The sequence below is a fragment of the Equus przewalskii genome, chromosome 25 (genome assembly GCF_037783145.1).
Source record: "Equus przewalskii isolate Varuska chromosome 25, EquPr2, whole genome shotgun sequence".
NCBI classification, from domain to species: domain Eukaryota; kingdom Metazoa; phylum Chordata; class Mammalia; order Perissodactyla; family Equidae; genus Equus; species Equus przewalskii.
The window spans coordinates 15,292,612-15,316,130 of NC_091855.1; the positions used below are offsets into that span (position 1 = coordinate 15,292,612).

The 23,519-nt window shown below is 45.1% G+C and overlaps 1 protein-coding gene across 2 annotated transcripts in view; it reads left to right on the plus strand.

The window, feature by feature from the left end:
- The window catches only part of SUSD6 (sushi domain containing 6), a 93,878-nt gene that overhangs the window by 46,377 nt on the left and 23,982 nt on the right, over window positions 1-23,519 (plus strand). The window lies entirely within an intron of this gene.

Consider the following 23,519-nt stretch of genomic DNA (forward strand, 5'->3'; position numbering starts at 1 on the left):
TCCTTTTGTATGGACTGTGAGCTGAGAATGGTTTTTATATTTTTGGATGGTTGGAGAAAACAAAAGAGTAATATTTCATGATATGTAAAAATTATGTCAAACTCACATTTTAGTGTCCATAAATGAAGTCATATTGGAACTTAGTGATGTTCATTCATGTATATATTGTCCGTGGCTGCTTTTGTGCTACAGTGGCACAGTTGAGTAGTTATGACATAGACTGTTGGCCCCCAAAGCCTAAAATATTTTGACTTTAAAATGTCCCTTTATAGAAAAGGTTTGCCACCCTACCTCCAGCCCAGAACAAACAGTAAGTACACGGAGGAATGGAATGACTGTCCAAGCAGGAAGAAAGGAAGGACTGGTCAGACATAGGATGTACTTTAGAGGTTGTGAACTTGCCCAAGGTCTTAGGACCAGCTCATGATAGCACTAGGACCAGAACCTGGCATGCTGCCACAACTGGCCTCTTCCAAGGCTCTGCTCGGGCAGCTGTTGGTACGGCATGTTACATGGCAGTATCGGGGCAAAGTGTCTACCTCCGGGGTCTGAACTCTTTAGCCTCTTTAGCTTCATTTCCTCTACTCCCACCCTCCTTTTTATGGGCATCACTCTTGCCTCCTCCCATTCCCCACCCCAGTCTCCAACTACCCACACCTTCCCAACTTTCCATCTAAGGTCTGAAATCAATTATCAGAGACTGATGGTTCCAGATGGGCTGGATAAAGGGATTATTATTCTCCAACGTGGAAAAATGTATGTCTGTAGTGTGGGCTCAGACCAGGATGGGAAAGTTGGCTCTGGTGTTTTCTTTCCCTCCCCCATCTGCAAAGAATCCTCTCTCCCCTGCCATCCCTACCCCCTAAGTCTTTTCTTCTCGCCATAAAACATGTGTACTGGCACAGAGCAGCGTACAGGCAGGGAAGGGGTTTCACAGTTACTTAGATCCAGTGCACTAAGTTGCTGCCAATGTTTTTCCCTCTCTCTGGAGTGGCTTCTGGGGGAAGGAGGCGCCCACTCCTTGGCCTGAAACCCAGAGCACACCTGTATGGTTGTGCCTGCTGTGAGCAGCATGCCAAGCAAGCTTGCCAAGAAACCGAGACTCTCAGATACTCTGAAGTTGAAGAAAGGCAATTCACTTCAGGAAAGGTCCCCTCTTCCTCTTCCTACATTTCGTACCTGCTCCTGTAGCTGCCCCTGAACACCCATTCCAGAGGCATTTTAAAATGAGATGCTTGTAAAATACAAAGCCTTGTTACCCAGTGGGCCCTAGTAGACCCTGAATACGCTTGTTTGTACATGCGCATTCGTGACTGTGAGAATCCTACTGGACGTAGGTAAGTGGGCATCCTCTGGGGCGCAGTTTGTCTGCATAGTCTCTGGTGGTGAACACCACAGTCACCGCTAGCCTTGGCCATGATCGCTCAGGTTTAGAAGGAAAGAATCATCTATGAAGAGGTATTTAAGAATTCTGGGGTAAAGTTATGTCATATTCAGGGTTCAGTTTTCCATCCTGGTTTCTCTTATATACAACTTGGGATTTGGAGTTAGAGCAGGTGTTAGAGAGGCGTTGGGTCCAGCTTCCCCCTTGCTTATTCCTTTAGCAGAGATGGGGAGAATTAGTGAAATTTTCCTTTTTAGGAGTGGCAAAAGGAAGTGTTTCTTATTCTCTACACTCGGTCACACCATCCAGGGGAAGACCAGAATTGAAAATAAGATCTATGTGCATACTATCCAACTTGCCTTTCTTCTTGTGCTAGAGAGGAATTAGGATCCTCACTGTCCCACACTCACAGCTCCTTCCCTCTGCCTGTGATCTTAAGAAACTTGCAGTATGACCTTAGGGAAATCACTTGACCTCTTCGTGTCTCCTATAAAACAGAAACAAGATCCTTAAGGATGTTAGGCTGGTGGTGTTTAGACTAATAAAAATGATTGGAAGGTACTTGGCATATAAAACATAGAGTGTGGTTCCCAAGTAATAACAGCAACAGAGTTGGTATGTGAACTACTGATGAATCATGCTGGGCAGGGGACTTTATGCAGAGGATATCTTTTGCCTTCTTTAAAAAACAAAACTGAAGGCTTGGAGATAAGGAACTGGGAGGAGGTGTCAAACTTGACCAGTTGAGGAAGGATCCATTACTTCAGGAATCCTCTTTGCCCTCCATGTTTGCGTTGTTTGATGGTCTCAACCCAGCTGGCTCGCTGACTCACATAAAAAGCTTTTGATTTTCATTCTCCCCTTTCCTGAGCATATTTACTGAAAAATCTCAGGATATTACCTGTTTTCGATTTTTTCCCCCCTTAAAATGTTGCCATGACAGTTTAGGCCATGTTAAAACATCACACATGTACCTAGAGCAATTTTAAAATATCAAGGAAAGCTGCCGTCTGCGTTTCTGCACAGTGGAGTGAGAAAGCCAGGCAGTTAGTGTTCATTGAAGATGGAAAATGTTGAGAACCAGGCTCTCTGGGGATGACGTGGCTTTGGCCCTTAACATTGCTATGACAGAGAGATGTTGGCAGGTGGCCTTGGCTCACCATCTCTGATGGGACCTGGAGTCAGAGATAATGTACGCTGAGCTGAGAGGTAGGAAACTGATGTGTGTAGAGCATCTTTATGTGTCAAGCTCTGTTATCATCCCATTTAAAGCTCTCAGAACACCTATGAGCTAGGTTGTCATGTAACCATTTTACAAATGAGAAACTGAGGCAGAGAGTGGTTAGGTAACTTGCTCAGAGACAGACAGTTCTAGGTGGTGAAGCTGGCTGGTGTTTATGCCCAGTCTGTCTGACTCTGCTGCCCATGGTCTGCTGAGAACCGCACTACCTGTGCTGAGTGGCAGGCTTCTCTGAGACCCGTTTCTCATGTTACCCTATTGGAGCACTCAGATCAACCTTCAGAGGATTATTTTGACAGAGGAAGAAAGATACTGTCTGTTTTCTCCTCTAGATAAAGGATGCAGGAGTCATCTCTGGGTTACCATTTTTCCCTCTGTGGTTGTTTCTGTTCTCATCTACAATGGCCCTTGGCTCTTTAGTTCCCAGTTTAGGCACAAGCTTTGCCAAGGCAGTTCTATTCTTGGAAAAGAACAATAGGGACCACAGCAAATTGTTCGCTAAATGAGGATGTAGTTCCCAAAACATCCGCAGAGCATCTTCCTGTCAGCTGCAAACCCTCCTGATGAAGTGATGTAATCTCACCATGGGATAATTACCTGTGACTATAAAAAGACTTGAGGATTGTAGTAGGAGGCTGGATGGGTTGTACAGAGCTTGTTTGACCCTGGCGTCATGAAAGACATTGAAAAATTACCCTCTGCAAGAGGCTAATTGTTGTGCCATGTTTACAACATTGCAAACACTTGGTACAAGCCTTACACTGTAACTTTCGAACAAAAGGAAAAAGGAGTCCACCAGAATGAACCCCTAAGTGGGTCTCAGTTGGGTTAAAGCCCTCATTAAACACAGATTCCACCTGCCAAGCAAAGGTACCCCACTACCCTGACCTAACTGGCAAGCTTGGAGCTTATCCGTCGTACCTGCCCAACTCTTTCTGCAAAAGGGGGTCACAGGATGCTAATAAAAAAAAACTAGGGGCCGGCCCGGTGGCACAATGGTTAAGTTCACACTTTCCGCTTCTTGGCGGCCCGGGGTTCGCCGGTTCACATCCCGGGTGCAGACGTGGCACTGCTTAGCAAGCCATGCTGTGGTAGGCATACCACATATAAAGTAGAGGAAGATGGGCATGGATGTTAGCTCAGGGCCAGTCTTCCTCAGCAAAAAGAGGAGGATTGGCAGCAGTGAGCTCAGGGCTAATCTTCCTTGGAAAAAAAAACGAAACTAGAGTTAGCACTCAGAGTCTTTAATTATTCTAGGTAGGTTTGCAGGTGAACTCTTTTCACCACCTCTTACCCACTGGGAGATTCCTTTCCTCCGCATCACTCGAGTGTGAGTCTGCAGAGGGCGTGAGCAGGCCTCCCATTCCAGGTCGCTGATGCTGGTATGGCTGGCTGCTTGGACTGTGGCCACATCAGGAGTGACCTTGGCTCAACTCATGTTTAGCCTTGGGGCCCAGAGGGACAGCAGTGTTTAGAGACAACCTCTTCGTGCTGCAGTATGAATGAGGGGTGCTGGCTGCTGACTTCTCCCAGCCCTCTCATCTACCTCACCTTAGGCCAACCTAAAGCATGCAATCTAAGTTCACTGGAAGATGAGGGTGAGATTATAACTATTAAAAAAAGGATTGTTCATGGGCTGGCCCCGTGGCCGAGTGGTTAAGTTCGCGCGCTCTGCTGCAGGCGGCCCAGTGTTTCGTTAGTTCGAATCCTGGGCGCGGACATGGCACTGCTCATCAGACCACGCTGAGGCAGCATCCCACATGCCACAACTAGAAGAACCCACAACGAAGAATACACAACTATGTACCGGGGGGCTTTGGGGAGAAAAAGGAAAAAATAAAATCTTTAAAAAAAAAAAAAAAAAAAGGATTGTTCCTAGGATTTCTTCACATAGTTGTCTTTTGTCTGGTGGGATAGGATTCAACTCATAAACACCTTAAAATAGCAAATACCACCTGTGACTCTCAAGGAGCCACTGAGGTCACTGGGACAGCTCGGTATAATATGTAGCTATTGTTATGCTCCAACTCTGCCCCTTGTTTTTTTTTAGAGAAGCATGTATTCTGATTAAAAGCGTGGACTACAAAGTCAGATTGCCTGGATTTGAATACTGCCCCCACCTCTAGCTACCTACACCTTGGGGAACTTTCCCGACCTCACTGTCGATGTTTCCCTAGAGTGGGGATGATAGCAGTGCCTTCTAAAATCGTTGCAAGGATTAAATAAGATAGTATATGGAAAGCACTTAGGACATGGCCTAACATACAAAGAAGGAATTCCCAGGTTGGAAGATCAGATTCCAGCACCAACTGATACAGCCTACACTTGAGATGCCACACCTAATTAGTTCAGACAGACTCAGGGGTGGAAGGTGCTCCTTGTTTCTTCTGTATCTGTTGGATTCTCTTTGATTCAGTTCAGTACTTAGTAGAATTAGATACATAATTCATATGTCCCTAATTCTCAAGTACCACATGTTGGCATCCCATGAATGAAGACAAGTAGAAGAGAGCAGTAATGCCCCTTTGCGACATTGCTGCCTGGGGATCAGCTAGGTAACCACACAGTAAGCCATTCCTTTCAGTGAGGCTGTCTTGTTGGCATTTCAGAGGCAGAGTTCCTCAAAGCTGCTGCTATTTGTTAGGTACTTTTGGAGTCATTTTTGAAACCTTTCAAATTTGAGAATGCCAAGGATCTGTTCTTTTAAAGATAGATTTCATTTCATCAGCACTGTGAAGTGATTGAAGGATTACATTTTGGAAGATTCCTAAACACATCCGGGAGAATACATTAGACTCAAAGAATAAAAACTCTGTATCTTCTTTCCGTGTGGTGTTCCTTTTGCCTCCTACTTTTCTGAGCTATACTACTTGACAACATTGCTTCTTGTAAGAGCCTTTTCCTAGCTAGATTCATTCGCTTCCCCAGAGATGGAGATTTTTCCCTTGTTCAACAACTTTGACTTGTTAGATTTGCCAGTATCTCAATCTTTTAAAGTATAATTGTTTAATCATCCAAAATTCTTGGACCTAGTGCAGGGAAGATAAGCAGATTCTCTTTAAGATTTCTTCTTTGCAAAGCTTTTTTGTCTTTTTAAATTCACAAAAGTATTTTAGGCATTTCATTCCTAGAGGAGAAATGTGTTTCAGGAAGTTATGGCCAAGTACAAGCAGGGTTATAAAATAATTCTGTTGTAGCCTTTGTTATTCAGAGTAACAAGCAACACTTTCTGAAATACAAAGGGCCTGGCCGTCAGTTATTCACATGCAGTAGACACGTCTCTTTGGGAGAGGGCAGGATCTGTGTGTTTATTGTCACTGGCTTCAGTTCTGACAGTTCGACCTTGACTCTGGCAATGGTGGGAAGCACAAGGGAATGTCGTTGGGATTGTCACACACAAGATGAGGAGTGAGTGGGCACGACAGGCTGCCTGTCAGTATTTACTGAGCAATGGTCTCTGCACAGTGAGGTGTGGGGGCAGAAGGGAGAGAAGCCTGGGATGTTTGTGCTTCCTGGTTGATCTCTATTTTACAGGCCAGATTGCAGAGCACTCAGTGGTGTCTTGAGCCGGTGCAGCCCTACTAAGTCTTCTGATAACCATGCTTAGTTGCTCAGAATTGCTGATTAATGGTCCATGAAGTTAGCTGGTGACTTCAGTAGGGTGTGTGGCTCTCTGCTTTATACCCCTCACACGGTAGACCCCTTCAGTCTTTGCTCTTATAGGACTTCTGCTATACATGTGTCTCTAAGTCTTAGTTCTTGGTTTTGTAAGTGTTTGCACATAAGCTCTTGAAGGTAGGGACAAAGTTCATTATGCATTACTTCTTTGCTAACTTGGCCAGTGGTCACCCCAGGTGGACCCAACAGGCATCCCCTGAGGAAGGTACTCTAATGAGAGGAGGTCACTCCTGGCAGGATTGTGCAGAATCAGCCCTTCCTGTATGTGAGGACAAGCAGGACAAGTTCATGGTCCTGTGAGCAGCAGCAGCCTGTGGGACTCCCCTGCTTGTTTATGGGTTCCCATAATATTCTGTCCTCAGGTTTCTGGGGAGTTGAGAAACGTATGAAAGTATTTTCTTGTCTAGGGGATGCAGGTGGTGGGGCTCCTCTGAGGGGAAAGGAGTAGGACCGAGGAGGCTGCCCAGAAGACTTCAGCACAGAGTGTGCTACCTTTAGATTTGGGGAGGATCTTTGAACCCAATGTGAGTCCCCCTAGGTGATGAGGAGGGTGGAAAGGTAGGTTTTCTTTACCTGTGGGGAGTGAGGGTCACGTGGAGGAATGCGTGTGAAAACCATGCTGGCTCTAAAACATATCCTGCCATTAGAGAGGGACTGGGCAAGGGCAGCTGGGATGGGTTTGGCTTCCCTTCCTCACCCACAGCTCCCTTACCTGTGTCCCTCAAGTCATGACTAAAGGGACTCCTTTTTCCCCTTTCCATGAACATTAGCACCTTCGAGCCTATTCTCACTCTGTTCTTCCAGTGGCTAGATTCCTGTGGCTGGAATCCTGCTGCTTCTCTCCCTCCCATACTTCTCTTTATCCTTCAAGATCCAGTTCAAAGTCACCTCCTCTGTGAGACACCCCCCATCCCCTTACCACTAGAATTATTAGAGTCTGAAGGAAGGAGAGTAGGCTTTGTGTGTATTTCTTGAATGGAATTAGCAAGCGCTCCTAGTTTCAGTCCTTTCTCTTGAGAGGATGTCAGAGGGGTTTTCCTGTGAACAGGATTCCATTTCCTACAATCTTGACTATCTTTGATTTGGAGGGATTGGACAACTTGTTAAGCTTTCTGGGAATTGCAGCTTTGGGGAACGTGAACCCTTTGTCCTGCAGGTCATGATACACAAACCCTGTAGAAGTGCTCCAACCCCTGACCACCGAGGGTTGCCAGGGTTGCTGTGGGACAGATTTGGTTTAGTATTTTCATAAGCATCAGTAACTGATTTAGCAAGTATGTGTTGACATAAGATGGGCAGGGAGGACAGCAGGAGATGTGTAATGCCATGGAGGGCTTTCTGGGGCCAGGTCCTGGATCTTGATGGGAGTTATCACATGAAGTTTGGTCCTGTAAGAGGAAGTCAGCTGCAGCCAGGATCAGTATTCTACGCCAGGAGGAGCTGATGGTTCAGCACTCTGATTCATTCACAATTACTTGCTGAGCTGAGTGCCAAGAATGTGCCAGCTACAATTCTGTATGATATGTGCTACTATCAGGGAGTCATTGCACTACAGTGGAATACACAGAGGAGGGGCTCCTGACTCAAACTGGGATGGGCAAGGAAGGCTTCTCTAAGGGAGAGACATCTACAACTGAAGGCAAATAGGAGCTAGCAAGTAGGGACAGGTTGGCATGGTAAGGTTAAGAATGCAGCCTCTTGGGCCAGGTAGGCTGGTTTGAATCCTAGTTCTGCCACGAACATGTTGTGTAATTTTGAGCAAGTTTCTCAAAGTTGATGTCCCTCAATTTTCATATGTGTGAAATTGGGATTATAACATACTTACCATATAGGGTTTTGGTGTTATCATCAGTGTTGTTATTAATGTACCTTACCAGTGGCAAGTACAGTCAGCATGTTGGGGGCAGTCTGGAGGGAGGAGAGGAAGAGAATAGAGTGTCTGCTTTGATTGCCTTGACCCTCCCTTTGAAACTTGCCATGTCACTTGTGTTGAAACCTTGGAAATCCAGTACACTCGATCCCTGACACTGATTTGCCTCTCACCGTTGTGGATGATTGAGTGGTCTCCTCTACTTTGGTGGAGTATATTTGGAAGCTAGAGTTTCAAAAAAGAAAATAAATAGAGTCTAGCCTTAGCCTGTGAGTTTAGAGATTTGGGCTGAACGTCACCAAAAGCACAGTTTGGGGGAAGCACCTAGTGGGGTGTAAGGGTGCTGGTAGAGGCAGGTGCCTTTCCTAGCTGAGTTGTCAGAGTTGAGGAAAGGAAGGAGGAAGAAGGAAGAGGGAGAGGGGAAGGAGGAACAAGCTCAGTGCTGGAGTGTCCTAAAGATCAAAGGGTTAAAGAAAAAACAGACATCAGTTAGTGTATTAAGGGTTGGATAAGTCTAAACAGGGAAATAAGGAGGGCTGGAGTAGGTGTTGATTTTGGTGCAAGCTGTGGAGAAGATTGGAGATGAGAAGAATGGCAGTCAGGCTCCTATTTGCCCATGGGAACAGGAAGTGACTGGCTAAATGAGGCTGCCCTCCCAGCCTGCCTGAGGGGAGGAGGTCACTCAGGACAGGCTCCTCATCCTCTGCCTCAGCCCAGCCAGTCCATGGGAGGTGTGTCTGACAAGGACTCCTTATTTCAGCCTCTCTGACACACCGCATGGAGTCCCATGTGCGTTTTATCACGTCAGGAATTCCACAGGGAGGCTGGAGGCTGTCGGAGGTTCCTGATTGATTGGGAAGGGAGAAGAGTGGAGGAGCAGCTGGGGCCTGTGGATATATTCCAGGACTCGTCGTCTTGGATCGGACCAGGGTAACTGGAGACATGGTGGTGAGGACTGTCTGTGATTTGATGTGTCAGGGGGTGCAGAGAACTGTTGTGACTTCCAGCAGAGAAACATGTTGAGTTTCTTCAGAGTGATTTTCAGCAAAGGAGTCCGTTCTGCTCGCTCTTCTTCTCAGCACCCCGTTAGGCAGTTTAGAGGCTTTTCAGTCCCTCTTCCTGCCATTCAGAAATTCTGTTACTAGTAATGGCAGACCCTGGCCTTGCAGGAATAATTAAGGTTGTGACTAATAGGATTAAGTGAGATAATATACGTAGAAGTGCTGGGTAAGTAATAAAAGCTCTTCCAATGGAAGGGATTATTATAATGCTTTTTTAGTCAGCATCTCTTTTCTGAATTGCTCAAAGCACTTAGTTAACACTAACTGTCACTCTTTTATCTATCCCTGGGCTGGCGTTTAATAGCCCCCTTTGAATATAAGGTCAAACTAGGGTTTCCAACAGAACCCCAAATCTTGAGTTTGAAGCCCAAATCTATGGAGTCTAAATCTAAAGCTTGGACCTCCAAATGTGATAATGCCTCATTCCTGGGAATAAAGAAGGTGAGAAGAGAAAGGGAAGGGAGGGATCATTAAAAAAAATTTTTGTTTTTCTCCCACAGACAGCTGGTCGTGTCAGACAAGGGTGTCATAGTCAGGATTTTGAGACACCTGGAAATCGGACATCCATTTTCCTTTGAGAAACCACAGACTCTCTGTTGGGAATGAGGGCTTGATATAAGCTGGCGAGGCACGAGGCTCATCAGCAGAGGTGTGGGGCAAAGAATAGAGAAGCAGAGAGGGAGCTGGCAGGTTTCTTAATTCTGTTCTGTTTAGGCTGTGGTTGGTGGTACCAAGAAAGTATCAGGGGACCCACAACAGGTGCTTGTTGTATTCTGCAGGTCCCATGGTGAAACCACTTGGCGGTGAGGTCAGGAACCTCCCTGAGTGTCTGTCCCAGGCCGGTTTTCCTACAGAACAAATACTGCAGCCTACATTTGGCGGGATGGCATCTGGGCAGAGCAGCCTCACGTCAGCCCTCCAGTCAAGGAGAATCCTAGGCCTCTTGGCCCACCTTTGTCTCTTCTGAAGGCTGGTGAAGAGAGGTTCTGTTTTGTCCACATTACTAGGTAAAGCCCCTTAGGGTCATCAGGGCCTTTCTTCCCAAGCCTGTGCTTTCCTGCTTCTGATCATGGCTTAAAGGACAGTTTGTGTACTTTCTTGGACAAGGTCTTGAACCCTGGAAGCAGGAGAAGGATATGCTGAGTTGAGAAGCTCCTTCTTCCTCCACGGGGAGCTATGTGGGCTCCTAGCCTTGAAATTCTAGAGGTTGTTCAGGTGTGCCAGTTAAGAGTCACATACTTGTGAGAGAACCAAAAGGTTATGTGCACCATTGGGTCTCGAATTTGAGCCTGTATCAGAATCCCCTGGAGGACCCAGATTACTGGGCCCCACCTCCAGAGTTTCTGATTTAGTGGGTCTGCGATGAGGCCTGAGAATTTGCATTTCTACTAAATTCTTACATGCTGCTGCTGCTGATTTGGGGCCCACACTTTGAGAACCACTGGTTTACAGTTGGAGTGAACAAGCTCATCTGACCCTTTTCAGAGCAAATTTTGGTGAGGTGGGAACAGAGGGATGGAGAGGTCTTGAACCCATTGGGGAGAGAGGTGGTTCAGAAATAGGATGCCACAGGTACACCAACCTAATTTGAAATCTGGGAAATGGTTAAATGATTAAGGGAGATGCTGGTAGGTCTCTCTGTTACCTTCTCTGGGCAGCCTCTGGCCCTTGCCAACTATCCTACAGAGTAAGGAGCCAGACCTGGTGAGCCCCTGGCATTTCCTCCCTTCTCTTCTTATTCTGCCCTCTTAGGCAGCAGTGAGCTCTGAAAGTCTGTATTTTAGGAAGTCTTCCCATGTTTTGGGGTGTGTGGTATGAAGAACAGGGCCCTGAGCTGGGGGTCCCGAGCATCAGCCCCAGCACTGCCTCTGATGAGCAGTGACTAGAAGGCGCCTGAGTTTGCTCAAGGGTGAAATGAGGTATGGACTAGCTCTCCAGGGCCCTTTGAGCTCTGACATCCTGGATTCTTTAATGCATCCTCTAACAGCTTCCTCCCCCAGGGTCAGGAACTTGTTTTTTTTATTTTTTACGTGTGTGAGAACTTCAGTTGATAAGCAGTACTGAATCAGAATCCTATCCAGAGACCGGCTTACTGAAAGTGAAACTAGAGAATAGTTTGGGAATTGAAGTCACTGTTCTTTTTTTTTTTTTTTGAGGAAGATTAGCCTTGAGCTAACTACTGCCAATCCTCCTCTTTTTGCTGAGGAATACTGGCCCTGAGCTAACATCCGTGCCCATCTTCTTCTACCCTATACGTGGAACGCCTACCGCAGCATGGCGTGCCACGCGGTGCCATGTCCACACCTGGGATCCGAACTGGTGAACCCTGGCCCACCGAGAAGCGGAATGTGCGAACTGAACCGCTGCCGCCACTGGGCCAGCCCCTGGAGTCACTTTTCTTTTTAGAGAGTTGCTGGCCTCTGCAGTTATGCTGCTTCCATAAAACCTGTGTCCAGAGGGGAATGGCTTAGCATTCTTGTTGGGTGCTGATCCTTTACTCCAGATCGTCATACTTGACTGCAAGGTCTCATAGGCTGTCTGATCAGTTCTAGTTTCCAGGTGCTCAGGATTGTTATTCCACATTCTCCACTGCCTGGCATAGTGCACATGGTAGGCCTGTGTAGATATTTGCTGGGTGGATGGAATAGAGGGTTGTATCCATGTACCTCTTTTCCTTTCCTTCAGTTTCTCCCTTCCTTCTTAACTTTGTATAATTGTCCTCCTCCCTTCCTTCTCCCCTCCCTCCCATCCTTCCTCCCTCTCCTTCCTTTGTACTCATTTTAACTCCTTTGCACTCTGGCAGAGCTGGCCATCGATATTTGTACATTCAGCATGTTAGGGGTTGGGGTGTGCCCAAGGGATCACAAAAGACCCTACTTAAGCTGTCTGTGTGAGGGGCGCACCCAGAGCTGCCCAGTCTTTTCCTTTTCCCTTCTCTCTTCTCACTTTGTCTAGGAGTTGCAGACTGTTTTCACCGTCCTAGAGGAGTTTGCTGTTCTGCAGATTGAACTTGATCCTCTTTTCAGCCTTTATTTCCTGCTGTTTGTATTGGCAGGCTAAAGGACTCCTGGCTTGGAGAGAATTCGCACATCCTGCCTCAGAACTATTGTCTGGCCCTGTCTTTCCAACCGCTGTCTGAAGAGGCAAAAGGAAGACTTCCCAGCTTTGCTTAATTGTCACTTAGCCCCTCTAATCCTGCCTGGGCAGCTTTCAGGCAGCTCAAGCACTGACTAGCCCGAGGTCTTCCCTGAAATAGGGAAAGACTGAGGTAGATTTAATTCATTTTAAGTCCAATCACCAGCCTTTTAATGATTCCATTCATTTTCTCCCTTCTGAACGCCCTCCTGTTAACAGTAATTGGAAATCTGACTGTTTCCCCACTACCCTCCTTTAATCTGAGGCAGCTGGATACTGCACTCCGCTTTTTCATTTACTGGAAGAGTGGTTGGAAGATGGTTTTAATGACTGGCTTTGGCAGTACTTCCAGAAGCTGAGACTGTTGCTGTGCTTAAGTTCACACCCACTTGGGGGCCTCAGTCTTGCTCACCTTGCCCCTATAAAACTCTACTTAGTTCTTGGTGTGCAGATGGGAAGAGGTCCCCATGAGAATGCTCTCTTGTCCCAGGCAGTATACGCAAGCTTTTCATCACTCAACATTTGTGGACCTCCAGGGCTGTGCCAGGCACTGTTGTAGTTGCTGAGTGTTTCCCTGGCACCTCCTCCTCGCCCTGGTGGAAGTGCAGAGGCCTAAGTACGTAAGTTTCCAGCAGGGTGGTGGCTGCCCACAGACCTTGGGAACTGTAGTCTCTGAGGCTTGCTTTCTCTGTGTTTTTATAGTTACAATGCCTATTTCTGTGCTTTCCCTTTCTTGGCTCTAAAGATGTATAAATAATATGAACCACCTCTTGAGATGAGAGAAATAATGGGTAGCAATAGCTATAACAGCTTGACAAGATATATACCATGTTGTATTGATGTCCTCACAATAAATTTACCACAGCCAGTATAGGATAAAGCTGGGATTTGAACCCAAGGCCTCCCATTGCAAATCAAATACTTTTTGTACTACTGTGTGTGTGTGTTTTTAACACTGACTTACCCGTGCCATTGTCTTTAGTATTATTTCAACCACTTAAGTGTTAAGAAGCTATTATGTATGCACTGGGCCCTCTGCCAGGAACTGAGGGCCTCATAGTCTAATTGGGGGGAAAAGATAAGAGAGTACATCTTCGTTTCCCTTGAGTGGTTCATGTATTGAGTGCTATTAGAAAGAAGAGAATTAACCCTGACGTCATCCAGGAAGGCTTCCAGAAGAGCTGAGACTTACACTGGGCCTGTTGGGAAGGCAAGATCTAAACAATAGGAGATGTGGGAAGGGGAATTTAGTATTTTGCCACCTGAGACTCTGGGATACAGAGAAGGTGGTGAGGTTTGTCTCCTTCACACTTAGAAAACCAACGCCACTGGGGTGATGGTTCTCCAACTTTACCATGCTTTTAAAATCAGATTCCCACACCTCATGCCCACTAAGAACCATTCAGTCAGTCTGAGGTGCAGCCCAGCAATCTATATTCTTTAGAAGTTTTTTAGTAATATGAAACAGTCTCCCAGCCCTTCAGTTCTCCTTCCTGAAGAGAAGAAACCAAGGGTACAGATTTCATTTTTTCTCTTCCAGAGGTAGAAGCTGTTTAACCAGCTGCCCCATAGTTCTGTTACAGGTGGTGAGGGTGGCCCATACTTTGAGAAACACTGTACTCTAAAGGAATGCTGGTGCCCTCCATCTTGCAGAATACATTAGGGGTCAGGGACCTGGGTTTTGACCTCATAGAGGCTCCCTCCTGAGGACCAAGTGTTCAGAATAAACTAAGGAGGAATGGGAGGCGTGGATATTAAATGGTGTAAGTTAAACTGACTCTGATAGCAGCTGGGTTAGTTTGGCTGCTATCTTGACTTGAAGGTAGGTGGGCCATTGAGGCGAGTACCTTTAAAACAAAGTCCAGATCTTCCTCTGTTAAGAAAAGCATTTTTACAGATGCTGCTTGTGGCTTAGTCTTCACATGAGTATGTTTCAGGGGAGGGGGTCTGGAGTCAGTCACTGCATGGGTGGAAACAGGTCTGGGATTCAGGGTTGGATACTTGAGAGCCATGGAAAAGATAATCCCATGTCTTCCATAGGATTTGGCAGTGTTGGCGAATCTTAAACATTTCTGACTGTAGTTTGGGACCAAATGGGACCTAGAGTGGTTATGAAGATTAGAACAGTTATCAATTATCAAACACCCTGTTAATAAATGACCTGCCTTTTGGGGGTGTTAAAAAAATGCCTATAGTATAGTGAAAAGAATTCACACTTAATATGCAATATGTACCAGGTAATAGCCACTTTAAATCTATTACCCCATTTTCAGTTTTTCAATGAAAATTTTCAAACATTAAAAAAATATGGAGACTAATATCTTGCTGCCTAGATTTAGTATTCTGCTCAGATCTTTTCCTCCTGAGGTAACCAGTATCCTAAATTAATGTGTATCCTTCCAACTATGTTTCTGTGTTTTTACATACTTACATATGTATTTACGTGTATTTTATTTATTACATGTACATGTTTTACATACTTATACATGGATTACTAAGCAATATAAAATATTGCTTAATATGTTTCAAAATGTATATGATCTTCCATAGACTCCTTTTTTCACTCAACATTGTTTTTGAGATTTACCCATGTTGATATGTTTGTTTTACTTCTAACATAGCATCCCATTGTGCTGATATACCAAAATATTTGTAACCATTCTCTCATTGATGGACATATAAATGACTTGAGTTTTTCACTGTTAGGAACAGTTGTGCAAGGAATATCCTTCTACGTGTGTCCCAAGTGTGTCTTCAAAATTTCTCTGGCATATATACCTGGCAGTGGAGTTGTTGGATTATTAGAAGTACACAACTTCAATTTTCTAGATATTGCCAGATAGCTCTTTAAAGTAGTTGTATCAGTTTACACCACTGGTGATATATAAGAAAATTGTTGGTTCTCCACATGCTTTGCAATGGATGGTATTGTTAGATAGTGATTTTTGCCAATCAGATGGGCATAAAATTCAATCCTCATGTGGCTTTAATTTGTATTTTCTTGTTTATCTTCTCCCAATTTCTAGATTATTTTAGCTTTCTCTATGGCAGTGGTTTTCAAGGGTCCTTGAGATCCTTTCATGAGATTAACAAGGTTGAAAATATTTTCATATTAATACTAAGATGCTGTTTGCCTTTTTTGCACTCAATCTTTCACAGATGTGTAGTAAAGTTTCCAGGGCTGCATGACATGTGTTGACACAATCACTCTAATGTTATTTTTAAATGAATTTATAAATAAATGATAAAATTGTTTTAGTTTTATTTTCCACTATGGTTTATATCAAGAAATGTAACACACAGACAACTGTTTGGGGGATCCTCAATAATTTTTAATAGTGTAAAGGGACCTGGTGAACAAAGAATTTGAGAACCACTGCTGCTTTATGATGTCCACTTTACTCATATTTTTTTCTTTCTGTAATGTGTTTTCTTTGACTTATTTAAGAAATTCTTTCCAAATTTCAAAAAGGTAGGCTCTTATATTTTCTCCTAGAAGTTTTAGAATGTATTTTTATGGGTGGAATCTGCCATTTTCCAGCCCCTTCAGCCGCTAGGAATACTTTTTATAATTTTACATCTTCTCAAAAATATTTATATAGCCTGAAAAGAACATTTTCCACATCTATCCTTAAAATAGAATTTTTTTGAGTTTTCTTTTGGGGGGTGAGAGGGGATGGGGGAAGGACAGTCAGGGATTTAGTGACCTTCTTGACACCCCTTTTGTTCGAGAGTCTCTTAGCATTTTGCAGAAAACAGCAGTCTGCTTGAGATGGTGTACACTCTCATTTTGGTCCCTTGGGTTCATTGGTTCGTTGCAGCTTGCTGTCTAGAGGACCAGTGACAGGGATCCTGAAAGCACATCCCCTCTGCAAAGCCCACAGTTTCCACTGGACACTTGAGTTTCTGTTAGCATAGACACACCAGAGCTCTTCTTCCCTGCTTGTGTCTGTGCTGGGATGGGCGAGGGGGGCAGTGGGTGGGCAGGCAGCTAGCTGGTTACCTGCAGTCAGGGGTATAAATGATGGCCCTCTAAGAAGAAAATACTACTGCTGACAGCCAAGCCCTCATCATCTCTCACCAGGCTCTTATTGGCTTTTCTGTCTCCAGGGTCTTCCCCACCTCAGAGCTTCCTATAAGGCTTATAGTTAGAGCCATACTCCTTAGGAACATAATCTTAATCTATGCTTTTAGTTTTCTCTCCAGTCATTTCCTTATCCTGTTCTGTGTCCTGGGACCTCACCAGGCATTTTATCATTCCCATAATTCACCATGGAATGTGCCCCTAGTGCCTCGCTTATGCTGTTCCCTCCATCTCAAATGTTGCTCCCCATTTGTCTTCTGCAGGGAGAGCCCGTTTAAGTCTCAGACCCCACAAAACTCAGCAAGTGTGAATTCTGAGAGGATGATTCCTTTTTCATCTTAGTCTCTCCGACTGACTCAGCCTTTCGAATTAAAATGAAGACTTGGAGTTAATTTCACTTCTAGCTTTGTTAGGGGATAGCTGCTGTGTCTCCATCCCTTCCCCACAAATTCCTTCCTCATAAATTGTATTTACAGGATTGGCCTGCTGTCATTTTGCAGCCCAGTCTTTAGTAGCTGCAAGAGAAAGGGATTTGATTTTTGTGATTAAGGAGCTGATGTAGACACCCTTATAAATTGTCTTCCAGCATATCTTGTCTGCAGAGAGTGAAAGCACTGAACAGATGGACGGAAACACCTAGTCCTTCACTTTCCCCGTCACCAAATCAGTTATTGCTCATTTTAAAAAATAATAAGTTGACATTTATTTTAAATTGGCATGTTTAAAAAGTGGCGATGAATTGTGTGTATGTGTTAATGCTGCCAGGATAAAGTCTCTGCTCCTGGAAAGAATTCTAATGGTGCTGTTTTTCCCGTTTAGCCATACCCAATCTCCTGACTCCCCTTCAGCAGCCTAAAAAGTAAAATTTCATGAATGCTGGAAATCTGTTAAACATGCAAATTAGGTAGATTAAGTTTTATTTTCTGAAAAAGGTTTAGAGGAGGAATCCACATGGGTATGGACAAGAGGAGTTCCTTCTGCTTGAAAGCCTGCAGGCCCTAGTGGCCTGCTGTAAGAGGGTTAGTGTGGAGACCTGAGAAAGGGAAGGCCCTGCAGAGGGGACTCACGTCAGAGGATATGGGATTGTGGGAACCTTCTGCACCTCCTTATTGTGTATGAATGAGTTAACTTTCTTTGGCACCTTGTTTATGGCCCTTTGATTAGTTCTTTTTTTTTTTCCTCCCCAAAGCCCCAGTATGTAGTTGTACGTCCTAGTTGTACATCTTTCTAGTTCTTCTGTGTGGGATGCTGCCACAGCATGGCTTGATGAGCAGTGTGTAGGTCTACACCCTTGATCCGAACTGGTGAACCCTGGGCCGCCAAAGTGGAGCACGTCAATTTAACCACTCGGCCATGGGGCCGGCCCCTGATTAGTTCTTGAGAGTGGTCACTAGATAGATGGGGAAAGTAAGACAACAAAGGGGAAGAGTCATTCCTTGCTCGTGCTGATGAGGGCAAAGCTGGGGGCAAAGCTAGGATTTGATCTGTTGCACACTGCCTCTAGTCCCTCCAAATAGCCTAGGTGAATATGAATTCTCAAGTTATGGGGAAGGGGTTTATGCCAAAGTGCAGTCTGAGCACTCAGAAATGCTGTGTTACCAGCTGTGGAAACATTAGGTCTTCACAGGGACATGGACCTGAGAGGTTTCCTTGTGAGTGATGCTTTTCTTTCTTCTTACTTGAAGAGTACTGCTAATGTTGCTGTAATGTTTGGTTAGTAGTAGTTTAGGAGTAGAGTATATGAGGAGTAGTTAGATAAGCCTTGCAGATCGAGCAAAATGGTATGTATTTTCTCCTTCTGCCCTAGTTTGCCCATGCTCCTTTTCCTGACCCAGGTACTCTGGACTGTGTGAGAAAACAGTCTTTTGTAATCAAACCAAATGTAAGAAATACACAATTACCCCCTCCGATTTTTTTTAATAACAGAGTATAGTTATTGCAAAAGATTTTTACCATCCACCAAAGGAATCACTGTGCAGTTGTTTTAAATAGCAGGTGTTCCTGGTGTATGTAAAATATGATTACATTCACACCCAAATTTTAAGCTCACCTCTGTTGTTTAAGGTCTGTAAGAGAGAAAGTAGGGGAGCTCCCAGTGGCACCTTGGGCAGTATCAAATGAAGAATTAGGTTGGGCCTCCAATTCTGAAAACTATGCTGAGTTCTACATCTGGCCATAAGGATTTGCTTCCTTTTTCCCCCTGCAGCTCTCATCTCTCTTATTCCTGCACAACAGGCTCTTTTGCCAAGGATGAAGAGTCTGGATGTCAAATCCTTTCTGTCTGCCCTGGCAAGGAAGCTGTTTTATTTGTTTTCCAAGAAGCCTTTTTAGCACTTGGGAAATTTTTTCTTTCCCCTTATGGGAAGTTGCTTCATCATTTCCCAAAAATATACTGCACCTCTTGTTTAAACAGGGTGCCCTTGAAGAGCTTTGGAGCCTGAAGCGGGGTGGGGGGGTGGGGGGATGTTGTGAAATCCTTTGTTTGGTGCTTTGATGCGAGCTGGAATGCTGGCTGTCTGCAGGCAGAAGTCTCAGAGTTTGCCAGGACTGGGACCAGGAGTGGGGTTTGGGGAGGAGAGACTCCCTAGGAAGCAAGAGCTGTGATCTTTTTAAGCATTTAATCAGTCCATGTTGTAAGAAGTATCAACTCTTCTAGACACAGGCTGCAGGAGGTATTTGTCCAGTGTGTTAAATGTGCCCAGGCTGGTGAAGGTGGGTTCTCTGCCCGTTTGAGATGCTCAAGCTACCCTGAAGAGGCAGGACCAATTCACATGTAGCAGTGCTGAACAAAATAGTATGTAACTGTCTGCTAGATTGTGTAGCCATGGGTGCTTTAGTTCAGAGAAAGGAAATGCCTGTAGAAGAGACCACTAAGATCAGACCTTGCACTATGGGTTGGGTTTGGGTTGATGGAGGGAAAAGTGGAGGATATTGAGGAGAGGGGAAGAAGAAGGAGTTGAGAGGAGCCAGAAGGCTGATCTGAGGCCATGATTGTGCGTCAGTGTGGCCAGTGGGGGTAGCCTAGTGGAACTTGACGTTGGAGAAATGGGACAAGCCAAATTGTGGAGAGCTCGCATATCCAGCAGAAGCATTTAGACTTATAGAAAGAAATTGGCAGCCTTTCGAAGATTCTGGGAAGAGAGCATTATTAGGAAAAATGTGTTTTGGGGGAAGATTAACCTACCAGGGTAAATTGGAGTATGCCTCCAGGTGGGCAGCAGGAGGGAACCGCAACTTCATCCATAGTTCTTGGAAGAAAGTCATGCTGTTAGGTACTAGGAGGGAGGAATGGCCTGGTAGAAAGCTGCTTCTGTCTTGCAGGAGCGTGGTCCCACAGTGTCTGTGGCCTCTGGCCCTCTGCAGCTCCCCTTGGCAGGGCATGGCAACTCAGGCCATAAGGTTGTTGCTGGCTGAGTAGGACCAGCTATGGGGTGCCACCCTGAGTAAAGCTTTGACCAGGCCCTGCTCAGAGTGGAGGTGATATCCCCTGGTGGGCCCAGTGGGGCCAGGCATAATATACAGCAGGTTCCAGGCCTCCAGCTGGTGATTGGCCAGGGATTATTGCTCAGGTCCAGGTGACACCAGTTACCTCATACCTAATCGGTAGTGCAAGAGAGCTGTTTCCAAAACCCTTGCCAATGCTGAGTGCTATTACCTTCCCCTGTGCCCTGCACCCCCTTAACAATTTTAAATAAAGAATTTGGGTAACTTTGGATTCTAAGTAAAATCAAAGAGAACCAGTCAAAAAGTGCCCTTCTTAACAAGGTGTCTATCTAGTGGTTGCTCTTTGTGAAAGATGGGATTTGGGAAAATAAATTTTTGTTGAGAGAGATTGTATCAGTGGAGACCAACAAGCATAAGCATGTTATGCTTATCATAAGATCTATTAATTTCCAGTAGAAAGAGAGAAAAGTAAATGATTGCCAAGGGAGGTCCTACCCAGTTCTCTTAAGTCAGAAAAATGAATGACAGTTTCAATACCAGCTACTGTGCCTGGGCTGGCCTGCCACTCCCAGCTGACCCACTCCAAGCTCCCTGGCACAGACCCATGGCACGGCTGATGCAGGCATCATGTTTGCAGCTCTGGGAAGTGAGCTCTTCCTCTTTGGGGTCAGACCAGGGTATAAGGCCAGGCAGAGGCTCCACTGCCAGCCTTGGCTCTCCCCACTGAGAGGTTTGGGGCCCTTGTGCAGGAGAGGTGCTAGGGAGGAACACTTAGCTTGGAGCCTTGAGTCTTCAGCTTTCACCTCATGTTACTGCATTTTAAAGACCCGTGCTTTCTTCTCCTTTTCATGAAAGCTGTGAGGCCTCAGACACTGTTCTGGATTGCTGATAGATAAACTGCTAAGACCATTCTGAGTGATCACTTTGTTACAGTTAAGTAACAGGATGGTCCCTAAAACAGGGCTTGACCGTCATTGGCTCTGCCCACATTTGCAGAAGGCCCAGTGGTCTTTGTGTTTGTTTTTCTCTGTCCCTCTGAGAGGTGAGGCTAGCTGGGAAGATGTAGAGGATGGATTGGGGGAGAAAGCATCAGGCCCAGAGTTCAGAATCAGTGCTCTGCAACTTCTGTACCATTTTGGGGCACGTGGTTTCCTTTGGTTTTGCAGAAGGCCTGTGAGTATAATTGAACTAGCCCCAGAGGACATTCCCCACTTTGACAGAGTATACGAGGCACATTGGTTCAGTTTCCCGTAGGCCAAGTTGCTCTCTGTTGGGGAAGGAACTGTTGTTCTGTTACTCCACTGCAAGGTCTGGCTGGAGGCATCTGCAAAGACTCTAAGGAGCCCTGATTGCATGTCTGACAAGCCTTTTCCATCAATAAGGCGTAAAGGCTGGGGAAACCCACGATGAGCTGTCATCCTGAGTAACAGGCCTCTGGCAGGTGCTGACTAGCTTCAGTTGGTAAAGTGCAAACCTCTGAGCCCTGGATGCAGTCCTGCCTTCTTCATAAAATGCTGGTGTGTGTTTGTTGCTGAGTGCCAAAGATCCTTGGTCCTGGACACATTCCTCATTTGTATCTGGGCCTGCCTAAGAATATATTTTCTTTGGGTTCACCAAAATGATTCTGGGCCTTTGGGGCCAGGGGAGTGAGGGGCAGGGAATTCAAATTTGATGCCTTATGAAGTGGTTCTGAAGCAATGCTGAGCAGTCAGCTTTTAAACATTTGTCTTAGGAACAATCTGTACTCTGGTACATTGTAAATCGACACCCCAGTCACCTTTCTGTAATGAATTTGGACTTTTGTGGAGAAGTTGAGAAAGAACCTCTTGAGCAGTTTTTGTGAGGTATGGCTGCCTGCCAGCCTACAGTGCACTCCGAGCAGCGTCACCAGCTCCATCTGTGCGGTCGTGCATGCTGGCGCAGTAACTTGAATTTTTTGGCCTTTATTTTGTAGGGATGGGTTGAAAATGGAAAAATGACATTGCTGGGGCCGGCTCCGTGGCCGAGTGGTTAAGTTCCCGCACTCCGCTGCGGCGGACCAGGGTTCGGATCCTGGGCGCGGACACGGCACTGCTCGTCAGACCACGTTGAAGCAGCGTCCCACATCCCACAACTAGAAGGACCTGCAACTAAGATATACAACTATGTATCGGGGTGGGGGCGGGTTTGGGAAATAAAGCAGAAAAAAAAAAATTGGCAACAGTTGTTAGCCCAGGTGCCAATCCTTTAAAAAAAAAAAAGGAAGATTGGCAACAGTTGTTAGCCTAGGTGCCAATCTTTAAAAAAAGAAAAGAAAAATGACGTTGCTGATGGTAGTTATAAAAGGGGTAGGTCTTCTAAAGTTGATATAATTGAGGAAATGATTGTGAAATTGAGCATGCCAGAACTGGGGAATCATTAGTGTCAGTTGAATACTTGCTGACTGTAAGTCAATAGCGCTGCTCAGTTGTGAAGACAAAAAAACAGAGTTAAAGAATAATATGTAAAATGCCCAAATTATATTGTCCAAGATTGGATCTAAAAGGCAGAGTATAATTAGACATTTTATGATCTTGTTTGGCTTTCTGACAACATGACTTCCTTATAATATGTAAACCTATTGTTTGACCTTGGAGGGCATTTTCAGAGACGTGGAGTGACTACCTATAACCAGATTCTGGTGTGACTAAGACTTATGTAAAAACAAAGCCCACTTTGTAAGTGTGCAAGACCCTTCCAGAGCTGTGAGAGTCTGTCCTTCGGAATACATTCCATATGGACCTACTCTCTTCATGTATTAATGACTTTCCACATGCATTGTACTCATTTATATGCTAATTTCTGTCATCTTTCTTCCATTTAGACACGTTTAACCTGTGATTTTAAGTTATCAGGTGGGCTTCTGTTTAAAAGTGTAGGCTGCTCAAACATTACTAGCCTTCTCTAACTTGTAAAGCCCCAAGTTTGGGGAGATAAGAGAAAACCACCAAAACATAAACCAGCTTCTAGACTGTGAACTTTTTCATATTCTTCAGTCTCATTCCCTAACTTTGTGGATATAGAGTTGTTGTATGTATGTGCTTTAAGCAGCTAAGTTTTTAAGGAAAAATAACCAACATCCCACACCACAGTACCATTATAATAGAAAGAGAAAAATATCTTTAATTATAGCAGTGTTGCAGGCTTCTCCCATGCCTGGCTGGCCACGGCATCGAGTTGACAAGCATACAGTGTCTTTCATGCTTGCCATTACAACATGTTAATTAAGAGAATTCAGCTGTGGCACCAGCTGGGGATGTCTGGCTTTGTGGAAGATTGCAATTAGATGCTTTATTTTCTATTTTCTTTTTCCCCTTTCAACTTTGGTGGAATGCCTTTGAGTAGGGGCTTTTAGTCTCATCAGTCTAAATACTTTAATGTGCCTAATTATGTAATCATACACTTATACTCCTCTGTGTACACACACATCGTTTTATGGATTTTTATTCCCTTTTCTAGTACATGAAACATCTAGCCTGCTTTTTGGTTGGTATGGTGGAGCCAGACTCCTCTTTGCATTGGGCAGGAGGAAGAGGAGGACCAGAGGCAGTTCATGATTTTCGTGATTATAATCTGCCCCTCTGCCACCTCTCCTTGACCTTATG